Source organism: Sceloporus undulatus, chromosome 6 (assembly GCF_019175285.1).
Source record: "Sceloporus undulatus isolate JIND9_A2432 ecotype Alabama chromosome 6, SceUnd_v1.1, whole genome shotgun sequence".
Taxonomy (NCBI): Eukaryota; Metazoa; Chordata; class Lepidosauria; order Squamata; family Phrynosomatidae; genus Sceloporus; species Sceloporus undulatus.
In genome coordinates this window covers 107,579,290-107,591,708 of record NC_056527.1, presented here as the reverse complement: position 1 = coordinate 107,591,708, position 12,419 = coordinate 107,579,290, and the positions used below count along the sequence as shown (strand labels likewise).

General features: G+C 44.3%; 1 protein-coding gene across 9 annotated transcripts in view; it reads left to right on the top strand.

Moving 5' to 3' along the window:
• Positions 1-4,144: 4,144 nt before the first annotated feature.
• LOC121933254 (myosin-10-like) overlaps positions 4,145-12,419 on the top strand; it is a 71,688-nt gene continuing 63,413 nt past the window's right edge. For all 9 annotated transcript variants that reach the window (XM_042472722.1, XM_042472721.1, XM_042472716.1 and 6 more), the window contains exon 1: positions 4,145-4,205. The gene's annotated coding sequence lies outside the window, so the exon portion shown is untranslated. The remainder of the gene's footprint in view (positions 4,206-12,419) is intronic.

Below are 12,419 nucleotides of genomic sequence, written 5' to 3'. Positions count from 1 at the left end.
TTAGGGTTGCCATAAGTCAGAAACTACTGGCACACAACACACACACACTTTGCACTACAGTAATACAGCAGTGTCCAGCTGAGACTGAACTGCTTGACACAGAATTCTATGTAATATAATAGTTTGTGTATGCAAACATCCTATGCCATCAAGCAACATATCTGTTTAGTTTTAAACTTTTAAAGGATGTATCTCACCATCTTTCCCCCCCTCTGTCTGCCATGGTGATGGCATGCTTCTATATAGGCTTCGAGGAAGTTTCCGCTTTCAATGTTTTTGCTCATTCACTTTGCATGTGGAAAGAGTTGGCCTGCACATCACACCTTTAAATATAGCAATGCACGCCAGTGCATTAGCATTCTGCATGGCAGGCTGTCGTAGGCCGGTTTGTTGAGTCACTTCTACCTCTAAAAGTAGCTCAGGAAACCTTTCCTCTAGGCCCTGTCCCAACCAACTTCATTTACCCGTGTGTGGTCCCCTTCAGTCACCTCCCATGCAGTTTTGCTATGTCATTGGTAGCATGACACTCATCTGGAAATAACCCGGCATAGTAGTCTTTTAGGAATGGAGCTGGACACTTATCTGCCAAAGGGGTGCAGTGTAGCTTTGGCAGGAAATCCATTGTACAAAAGCAAACAATAGAGTCTTAAAGGCTACAGTGGTCATTAGTTTTTTGTGGGTTTTTCAGGCTATGTGGCCATGTTCTACAGTGATCCCTCCACATTTGCTGGGGCTAGGACCTACGTGAATGTGGAAAAAAAAAAAGCTTCATTTATATACCGCTTCATACCGCCTGAGCAGTGCCTAAGCAGTTTACAACTGTAAGCTAATCTGCAAAAGTCAAATCCAAAAATGTGGAGAATCAACTGTACTACATTTATTATGGCATGAATTTGGTGGGCCACAGTCTACTTCAGATGCATATAAAGAAGGGGACTGTAGTCCGTGAACACTTAGGACATAATGGATTTGTTTATTAAGACTCTCCATTGCTTTTCTGAAATAAACTAGCAGATGCATATCCAAACTGCACAGTTACACTGCTTTTATCCCTCTTGGGCTGCATCCACATGGCAGAAATAATCCAGTTTGACACCACTTTAACTGTCATGGCTCAAGGCTATGGAATCCTAGGGACTGTAGTTTTGTGAGACATTTAGCCTTCTCTGTCAGAGAGCTCTGGTGCCATCTGTGTGCATGCAGTCTTTAACTTTAATGGCTCCATCTGATGGAGCTTGGGGATTTGTAGTTTGGCAAGGGACTTAGGACTTGATCATACCAAGTTGCTAAGATGCCACAACTGCATTAGTTTGGGGACAGTAATTTTTGCATAGCTCTTCAAAAGTGCCACAGTGCTGCCATAGTCCTGTTTTCTGCACTCTGTCCCTCATAACTGCATCCTCTTGCCCTGTGCTTTGACAAATGGTGTGTGTGGCTAAAGGTAGGCCACATAAAAAAGAGAACGGGACTCCTGTCCTATCCCTTTAATAGCTGTGTGGAAAGAGTAATTTTAGCAGGTCAAGCTTGCAAGGCAGGCTAGACCTGCTGGATGACCTCTTCCATGCAACTATTCAAAAGACAGGAACTTTGTTCCTTTTTTCATGTGTCCATCCTCCTAAGGCCACCAGCTGTTTAAGACATGCAGAAGACACTATGGTCCAAAACACACTGTAGAAATAATCCAGTTTGAGACTGCTTTAACTGCCCTGGCTGAGCGAACTGTAGTTTCGTGTAACGTTTAGCCTTCTCTTTCAGAAAGCTCTGGTGCCACAAGAAATGACCATTCCCAGGCTTCCCTAGCAATAAGCCAGGGCAGCTAAAGTGGTCTCAAACTGGATGATTTTTGCAGTGTGTTTTGGACCCATATTACTAGCAGAAATTTTGTTTTGAACTGACTTTGCTGGTCATGCTGAATGGGAGACTCTGAATGGGAGACATAGTCCAAAATGTAACTTTTCCATGCTCTGTCTGACCTTTGCTTTAGGATGCAGATCAATGGTTCATCGACAACTGTAACAAGCATCTGAACGTTCTTCCTTCTCTTGGTGTTAACTGAGAGCTGCTGAATTATCTCATTACATAGAGAGCCAGCGTGGGACAGTGGTTTGAACACTGCACTATGACTTTAGAGATCAGGATTTGAATCCCGCTTGGCCATGCAAACCCACTGGGTGAACTTAGGCAAGTCACACTCTCTCAGCCTCTGAGGATGGCAATGGCAAACCTCCTTTGAACAAATTTTGCCTTAGGCTCTCCATAAGTCGGAAATGATTTGAAGGCACACACACACACACACACACAAAATTAAGCAATAGAAGTGCAGAAAAGTGACTCACGTTTTAGGTTAAAAACACCTGGTGTCCATAAACAATAACAGCACATCAATATAATTAGGAAAAGGAACCAGAAAAAGAAAACAGGGGAAACATAGCCACTTGCACACCCAGCAATAGCAACATTGTGGACCAAGCAACACAAACAATGTTAGCTCTATCCAAAAAATGATTACACAGTATTCCTTTTCACAGATGAAAGTCGGGACACGTGTGGCCAAGGAACATCAGATTCTGGCCAAAATGATAGAGGTTATTAATGTGGAAGAACATACAAACCTGGAGAGGCTGCAGCAGTTGCCTTTTCCATGAGTCTATGGTCCAAAACACACTGCAGAAATAGCCCAGTTTGACACTGCTCTAACTGCCTGGCTCAGTGCTAAGGAATCTTGGGACTTGTAGTTTACGGTGGGAAAAGAGCTCTCTGACAGAGAAGGCTAAATGTCTCACAAAACTACAGTCCCCAGAATTCCCTAGTACTGAGCCAGGGCAGTTAAAGCGGTCTCAAACTGGATCATTTCTCCAGTGTGTTTTGGACTTACAAGGAAGGGTACAACTCCGCTCTTTCTTCTCCTCTCCCCGCTGTTGAGGTGCAAAGTACTTTTTGCATTTTGAACTCGGTTTGCAGCAACTGAAGTGAGCAGAAGGAAAGTGGGAGGAGGACAGAGAAACTGGAGCATTTGAGAAGCCTCTGTAAAAATGGGACGACAGATGTATTGGAAAGTATGCCGTATCACTTTAACTGCTGATGTTGCATTAAAAATCTGCAACACAAACTGTTTCTTGACATGATGGTGGATTGCATGATCTTGTTAAGTTCATTGATGAAATAAAAGGAGACCAAACTATAGCAAATGTTTTTTGTTTGTTCATTAGTTTCCCTCTGGCCATTTGGATTTTAGAAGCCATTTCCCCCCTGCAAGAACAACACCTCACACTTTGGACACACCAGTATTGAAACAAAGGCTGTGTCAATGTTTTCCATATAATCTCTGATGGTGCAAATGCTAACAATATAGCAATAAACCCTTTACACAAAATTATTGCCACTCTATTCTGCTCCGGTCAGGCCTCACTATTGACAGAGGCTGGATGGCCATCGGGCGGAGGTGCTTTGACGGGGAGTTCCTGCATGGCAGAAGCAGGATGACCAGATGTCCCAAACTCAAAGCAGGACAAGGAGCCATTAAATGTAGGGCATTCGAGAAAAAATGTAGGACACCACACACTTAATAAAAGCTGCACGGAATGCAATGGCTTGTACTCTACTCCTCTTAGGCTGCATCCACACTGGAGAAATAAACCGGTTTGGCACCGCTTTAACTCTTTCTGGTCAAGGCTATGGAATTCTGGGAATTGGAGTTTGTTCTGGGGTCCAGAGCGGAGCTAGCTAGGAGAGGCTGCACCAATTTGCTTTCTGGTGGATCACATGGGATCTGGTGGATCACTTTATAGGGAAAGCCAGGAGGGTTAGAACTTCAGAGAAGGAAATGGAGGACTTTTTTTGGGGAAAGAAGCTTATGGGGGGGTCTGCCTCTGACGTCATCCCAGCCCCCTCCCAGAAGACAATGGGCCCCATTCATCCTTTAGCTCCTCTCACGATCTGTTCCCTCACAAAGGAACCCATTCAGCTTGCCAAAAGGGTCCCACGTCCTCTGGTTGGCCAGTTCTCCCGTCACTCACTCCCAAAGGCCTATCGTGCCCTCGCAATCAGGTTTTCCCCGCCCACCACAAAGCCACCGCCCCTTCTCTTCTGTGATTGGTCGGGGTGGGCGTGGCTACAGGACCCGGACTCCTCCCCCTTCCCAGTGGCCGCTCAGTTGCGGCTGGGCCTTGGAGGCGTCAACGTCGTTGTCTCTCCTGTTTGCGGAGGTATGGTTAGACCGCTTGCCAGGGGCCCTGCCTTTTTCCTTGCTTTCCAATACGGTGGCTGACAAGGGTCCCTCTTCCAAGGTCTGCGAAGGAAGGGGAGAGGCAAGGGGTCTTGGTGCTCCTCTGTAATTCCCATTTATGAATGACATGGTCTGGAACAGCTGAGGAGGCGTGATCATTATATATATATATATGTGTGTGTGTGTGTGTGTGAATATAGATAATTGAGGATGGTCTTGCTTAGGTCCTGGAAAATGGCAGGGAATAGTATGTAGGAATCTGATAATTTGTTTAGCTATTTAGTATTGCATGATTGGCATTTGAGGACAGCTGGGGAAGAATAGAAATGGCAGAGATTCTGTTCTGCTTAGTCCCTCTTATTATTATAAATTGGCACTGCTTGGGTGTTTCCCACAAGGTGACCGGAGGGTCCTCCTTTTCCAGGACAGGTCCTCCATTTCACAGCCGCCTTGTCCAGGAGGAGTTTTCAAAAACGTCCTCCATTTTGAGCGTGACTAAGAAGCATGGGTCCATATTTCTATGAGGGGTTTTAGCTTTGGTTTGGTCATTGTGTCCTCCATTTTGCGGCGCCTTGTCCTCCTTTGCAGTGAAGGCATCTGGTCAGTCTGGGTTTTCCAGGCATTCCCTCCTCTCACTTGTCTGTCTTTTCCTCCTTTTGCTTTGGATGCTTTCCCTGTGAATGTGGGCACCTGCCTTCCTCTTTCCCCCCTTCTGCTTATTCTGTATCCTGAATATTGGCCAGATTATATGCCAGGCTTTCAGCCCATCAATCTGTGCTCTTGATTCCATCCCTATCATTGCCCCTCTCTATCCTATAATGACTTTGGCTGTCCATTCCTCCATCTATCTCTAGCCCTTATTGGTGCCCAGCCAGAGAAGTGTCAGCTGGTGAATTTCTGCAGGGTTCCCTTCCGACGCTTTCCTTCCCTCCTCCATCCCTGCCTACATTCCCTTGGAGGCTTTGCTCAGGTATAGATATGGCATAGTATCATAGCAGTCCTTTATCATCTCCAAACCCGTGACCCGGTAACCTTTCCGAAAAGAAAACCCCAAACAAAAAACCCCACCCATTGCTGCCATGAAAGGTATGGAAGTAACCATTTTCCTATAGGAAAAAAGACCTACAGTACTGCAAAGGCCTCTATTGATGGAGGGGAAAAACGAGGGATGGGTTTGCTTTCCTTCTTTCTTTTTAACATTGCAAAAAGCGTTTTAGCAATATGGTTACCGGCAAGAGAAAGCTGTTAATGCAAAATAGAGAACTGGCAGCTCTAGCCAGGATCTAATCCAGAAACAGTTGGAATGACAAAGGAGAATGATATTGCAGGAGAATATATGGCAACTGGGGTTTTTGGTACAATCCTCATGCACCTTGATGTCGGATCGGCTTGAGCAGGCAGGCTGCAGATGTCATAGCAGCTTGGATATTCAAGCTATACAGGGTTTGCCCTGTTGGTCTCTGCTGAAAGCCAAATCCTGAAAGACAGTGTGGTGGCATGAAACAATTATGCGTGTTTCTTTGTATGTATATGTGGATCTGTCACTCTTAAGCATGTAGCAGTGCTGCTAGCTGTTGGTTACAGCCATTGAATCACTGAGCCGAAAGAGTGGCTGGGTGCATGCATCCATGGCATCTTAGAGCAGAAGTGCAGGAATTTCTCAGTGTGGTGCCCAAAATAATACCAAGTATTCAAGGAATGCAGTTGTATGTTTTCATGGTGGAAAAGGGAGGTATTTGTAGTTTGGCTTGGGGTAAGGGGGAGAACGGCATGTGTCTCTAACCTCTAATTCAAGGCAGCTGAAAAAACTATCTGAATCTAATCAAACCAATTAGGAGCTTTATCTAAAAGTCCACAGAATGCACGGATCTGATCCGCAAATCTGGGGAATGCTTAGCATTTGGAACTTGCTGTGTCAACAGAATCATGAATTCCAAAGGAGGGTGGCTACGTTGATCTGTTGCAGTGAAAACAACAAGAGTCTTGTGGCCAAGACTTAAAACACACACACACACACATATATATATTCTGGTGTAACTTTCCATCAACTGGAACCTACTTCATCAAGTGCACAGACAAAACAATGGAAATCCTTGCATTGTATGCTGTGTTTGAAATGAAAGATGAGAACAATCTAAAGGATTAATTTTGACAGGTGATTTGTTTTCAAAGTTGTATGACTCTCATCCCTCACCCCGCAAACACTCACATGTTACATTTTTCAATTCCTAACACTTAAATATGTGTTAGTACACAGATCTGATCATCCTTAGACTGGATATATTGAAAAGAATAGGTCCTAAGTTAGTCCCACTGGTTTCAGTTGGTTTATTCCATGTATGGCTAAACCTTTATCCCACTCAATAATTTCAATGAAAAGTTAGGGTGTTTCTTAAATCAGTGATTTAGTACAGTGACTCTTCATTGATCCACAGTATTTCTTTCATTCTCCAATTTAGTGAATGTGGTTATTCAAAAGGCATTTGCTGGCTGTTAGCAATTGTGAACCATCCACAGATTTTGGTATCCACAAGGGTATGTGGAACCAAACCCTAGTGGATAACAAGGGACCATTGTACAGTGGGCTGTGGCTTGGTTCCAGGAACTCTTGTGGATACCAAAATCTGTGGCTGCTCAAGTGCCATTATATACAATGGCATAGTAAAATCATGCCCCCCCACATATATCTATATATATAAGCTGTGGGTGGTTGAATCCATGAATGTGGAATCCAGGGATATGGAAGACACACTGTATTTGTAGTTTGGCTTGGGATATATATAAGCTGTGGGTGGTTGAATCCATGAATGTGGAATCCAGGGATATGGAAGACACACTGTATTTTGCCAGAAATGGGTTAGTGAAAATTTTAGTTGAGGGTTTGTTTATTCATCCTTCATATCATATATGTTTTGTGTATTTTTTGTGAACGGTTATCAAGAAGTTCTGGCAGACTTTTAGAAATGTGCTGATTGGTGTTGGCTTATTTAGTTATGGGCTAAATTTGAGCATTTAATTCCAAATTGCTGAACTGATATGTCAGTGTATGGCATTAATACAAATCAAAGAGTGATGTAAAAGGAAACTCAGATTCCATGTACTCTGGGTTAATGCAGCCAGAATGGAGAGAAGTTCATTCTTTTTGCCCTTCGGGGTTTCCTAGATGCCATGCCTGGGCTGGACTTGAGCACCAAACAGTTATGTTGTCCATAACTGATATTTATAGCAGCAATGGGCACGCATACGCCATGCATGCAGGCTGTTCCCTCCCCCCTATCTTCCAGTCCTCCTGCCTCGTTCCTAAACTTGGAACAGGGATCTTGGCAGAAGGGTCTGGATACGTTGGGAGTCATATGAGCCGGCCGGCAAAACAATTAGCAGGCGTGTCGTTCACTCTGGAGAGAGGGGCGGGAGCCATGAGGGCAGATGCAGAACTTGCACACTTGACACACTCATAACACACACGGAGTGACACACATTCAAGTCAGATTTGTTATTTCAGCCTGTGACTAGGGTAGTTATAAAGGTAGTGGCTGTCATCCCAGAGAGGACTGGAGTACTTGGGAGTCTTGGCTACCAGCCACTTGGCTGGGATGCACACAGTTCTCCATCCTGTTTCCAGATGAATCTGGGAGTCCTTTCTCCCTGTCCTTCTCTTGATTTAATGCATTCAGTGTGACTTTCCTGCTCTATAACCTAGGATTCTCCAGTTACAAAACAGAACTTGGACACATTACATTTTTGGGATGACTTGGGGATTCCCTGAAGACTTCTGAGAGTTGTATTTCCCCAAATAACAATAACAATAATAATAATAATAATAATAATGTTTTTAAAAATTCTGCAAAAAAAAATCATCTCCTTTCTTGCCTTAATTCCTTTTTGGGGAATCCAGAAGGTTGGCTCCCGACACCACCAATAATCCAATAGATTGTATTTTCCCTTGAAATAAAGTATCCTTTCTGAATCCCAATTCTTGCCATTCTGACTGACTAATATCTGGCTAATGAATTAGAATAAAGTTGACATGGGAACTGAGCAGAGTTGGAAGGAAACAAGCCAAGAAGCTACTACTACACATTTGTGGGACACATTGTGGAGTTCCTTGGGGAGCCTGTTTGGTGGAGATGGAGAGGAAAAAATGAGTCTCTCAGGTTGATAGACTATTGGATTTGCCCAAATGTGGACTGATGTGAGTGTTCAAATGTGTTTTTATTAGGAAAAGACACAGATTTCTTTAATGTTTCATAACTTCGTAATGGACACCACCAGCTGCATCTCTCTGTCTACTATTTGGCCTCAGATATTTTGGCTAGTGTGGTGTAGTGGTTTGAGTGTTGGACTACAACTCTGAAGATCAGGGTTCAAATCCCCACCAGGCTAGAGAAACTCACTTGGTGGTCTTGCGTAAGTCATACTCTCTCAGCCTCAGAGGGAGGCAATGACAAACCTTTGAACAAATCTTGCCAAGAAAACCTCATGATAGGTCCACCTTAGGAGCATCATAGGTTGGAAATGACTTGAAGGCACACAACAACATCATTTTGGTCTTCATATCCCAGAAACCCCAGCCAACATGGTCAGTAATAGGCAACTGGGGAAATTATAGTCCACAAAATCAGCAGGCCAGAGGTTCTTACACCGAGTCCTGCAGCTATTCTCAGACTTCAGAGTCCTTCAGTTTTAGTGAGTAAGATCTCTAACTGTGGAAATGTGTTCTCTGTGAAAGGTAGGTACATATATATGTTTGAAATTTGTATGTCAAACTTGCAATTATGAATTGAGTGGTCCTCTCTCTTCCTCCTTTTTTATCAGCTGTCTCCTTTCCCCTCTCAGAAGATGCAGCTGCCAGAGCACCGTGTCACAGAAATGAACACAGGTAGCATGGCTGCTTCCACAGTTCACTCTGTTTGCCTTAAACCCCCAAGGCTAGCAGGAGCCTGGAAGCGTGGCCACCATTGCATGCCATGGAAATGCAGAACTGTGTCACCGTATCTGCTCTCTCATGTCCCTTTTGGCCTTCGGGACTTAAGCTAAAGAGAAGGAGCAGAGAAGCCAGCCCCCATGTTCAAAAGAAAACTACCACGAGGAATTGGTCCTCTCCTCCTCCTCCTCCTCCTGCTTTCTTACCCACCCCTCCCTATATATTGAGGCAGACAACAAAAATCAACTCCATCAAATGCATCTGAAGAAGTAGACTGAAGTCTACAAAAGCTGCCAATTTCTTTCAGTTAGTCTCAAAGGTGCTACAAAGGCTCTATGTACTGATTCTGCAGATTAACACGGCTATATCTTTGAATTCAAGGAACAACATCAGTTAAAACGTGCCAGTTAAATCAAACATCAGTTTGAAATGACAAATAAAATGTAAAATAAAAGGACAATCCACTTCTAAAATTCATCATTCAAAATTAATAATAATAATAATAATATCATCTCTGGGTTTTATCTTCCTTGAGAGGAAGTTTTCTCCAACTTGGTGACCTCTGGATGTGTTGGACTGAGACACCAAATTAGAACAGTTTTTTTCAAGTAAATTCAGTACGTAACACAATGAACATGTAAATTTTACACATAAAAAGTTTAAAAAGATAAGGGGGAGGAGGAGAGATCAGGGCCCCCCAGTCTCATGTGCCCCCCGGGGGTTCTGCTGCCCCTCTGAGGACCACTGCTGTAGTGCAAGCAGTTAAGCTGTTGTCTTGGTTTTGCCTTAAAAGACCAGGGGCCCTTTTAATATGCGGTGTGACAGAGAGAAGCACTACAAGAGTACTGTGGCAGCTTTGTACATAGACTTAAAGTTTTCTCCAGAACTTAAGAGAAATTATTTTTGACTATATCTCCCAGAATCCCCTGGGAGCCAGTGTGGTGTAGTGATTTGAGTGTTGCACTAGGACAGTGGGAGATTAGGGTTTGAATGCCAGCTTGGCCATGGAAACCCATGGGATGATCTCAGGCAAGTCAGTCTCTCAGTCTCAGGGGATGGCAATGGCAACCCCTCTCTGAAGAAATGTGCCAAGAAAACCTTATGATAAGTTCACCTTAGGGTTGCCATAGCTTGGAAGTGACTAAAGGCACACAACAACAACCGAGAATCCCACTAGCCATATTGGTCCTCAAAAGTAATGTTTCTAACCTCAGCCTGCAAAGGGATCTTGTAGCACCTTTGAGCCTAAGTTGGTAGCATGAACTTTTGTAGACTTCATCCTACTTCCTCAGATACATGTTTGGTTTCTAACCTCTGTCTTTCACCCCCTTGTAGCCCTAAAAAGCTTAAACCACTGAGTGAGAGAGATGGAGCATTGTTTGCACTTACAGCTGTCTGCTTCTTACCCAAAGGTGATTGCTCTTCACCCTAGGTGAGCAAGGGAGTATTGAAGTGCCACCGGATTCTCATATTTCCAAGGTTCATTGGCAGGCTATGCCACTCTTCCTCGTGGGAAAGATGTAACTCAGGTTGGCCTGCTGCTCTGTCAAAGTCTGATCAATCCTGTTAGCTGACTGCAAAACAAGTAAGACCTGTTCATCTTTTGTCAGATGATGAAAGTGTCTGGGACCAGAGCAATTTCCGGTCCACACTGGTGACACAAAACAGGAATCCATGGCTCTCTGGGAGCTGTGAAGTCTACTGTGCTGGTTCAGAGAATGGATGGAAATTGTCTTCTCTGAGTTCATTTGAGGCTCATGGTAGGTTTGGCCAAAGTAGCTCTTGTTGGTGTTTCTGCATTTGCACTTTTGTTTGCTGTTGGAACAAGACCTTTTGACAGGTGAAAGGCTGCAAAAAGATGACTCTTAAAGGAAATAGGCTTGAGTGGGCAGCCGAGGAACAAGCCGAGCATGCGAGGCGGGCACCGCCTTCTCGGAATGCAACCAGTGCCTGAAATCGGGGAGGCAGCACTGCCAGAAATTTTTCAGTCATCCCAAGCAAAACAAACTCTTGTGGTTATCTTAACTAACAATTATAGGAAGGCTTCAACCCACGGGATGTTAGTTCCCGCTCTTAACCCCCTGATGCCTGTTCCCTTCTCTGCTATCTTCTCTGTCTATCTGTTGAGATCCTGTCCCGACCCAAAGAACCCAGCAATCCTGGCTCCCAGCCTCTCCCTGTTGGGACATTAGGCACCACACCCTTTTTGCTTCTCATCCTCAACCAGCTTTGAAGATGAGATAGTTGGACAGGCACCTCTGCAGAGATCTGCGTTTTCTGCCTCTTTACCCGCGCCGCACCCCAGAAGGAGACACATTTGGAACCAATTACCCCCGGGCACAGCGCCATGCCTTGTGGCTTCCTTTTGGAATATCCGGGCTAGATCAAACCCATGGGGGCTAAAAGCCCAAGATGTCCTCAAAAGATTTTTCAGTGTCATGCGAATGATTTGTTGTATCCCCAAATGTATGCTTATTTTGTACCTCTCTTGGCTTTTGCAATCCCACAGCTGACCATCTGCATTTATTTTTCATGGCCGGGTTGGTGTCTGTAAGGCATAGTTTTGAAGTCGTCTTTGCTGTTCAGGTTGCCGTACTTGCCAATGCCAGTCAAGCTGTGGGTTTTCAAGGGCATTCTTGTGATTCCATTGCGGGCGCTGCCTGTTTCAAGCCACTAGCCGAGCGCAAGGGGGCATTGGCAGGGCAGTCTTTCTGGAGCAGGATAGAGGAGATGTGTCCCTCTTAAAAAAATAAAAATAAAATGCAAACACCAGGTTTCATTGTCCCCTTTCTCTTTTAACTCCCTGCTTCCCAACGGACAACCCCGTTCCCCAGTTCCGGTCAGAACTTCTTTTTTCTTTTCCACTCTTTGCATGATTGTACCCTGACAGGCCAGAAATACATCCCCTGATGTGATGGTTTTCAACTTACGGCGATCCTATGGCAAAACCTTTCATGGTGTTTTCTTGGCAAGATTTGTTCAAAGGAAGTTTGCCATTGCCATTCTCTGAAGCTGAGAGAGTGTGACTTGCCCAAGGTCACCCAGTCAGTTTCATAGCTGAGCTGGGATTCAAATATTGGTCTCCAGAGTCATAGTCCAGCACTCAAAGCAGTACACCACGTTGGTTTATACCCTTCTCCATCTACCCGGTTTCCTAAGAAAGATATTCATTAGCTCAGTTACATGTGTGTTCACATGCATAAGTTTAAATAAATATTTGCCACAATCCATGAGGGCATAGTGTAAAATAAATGAGTGATTCATTGCTTA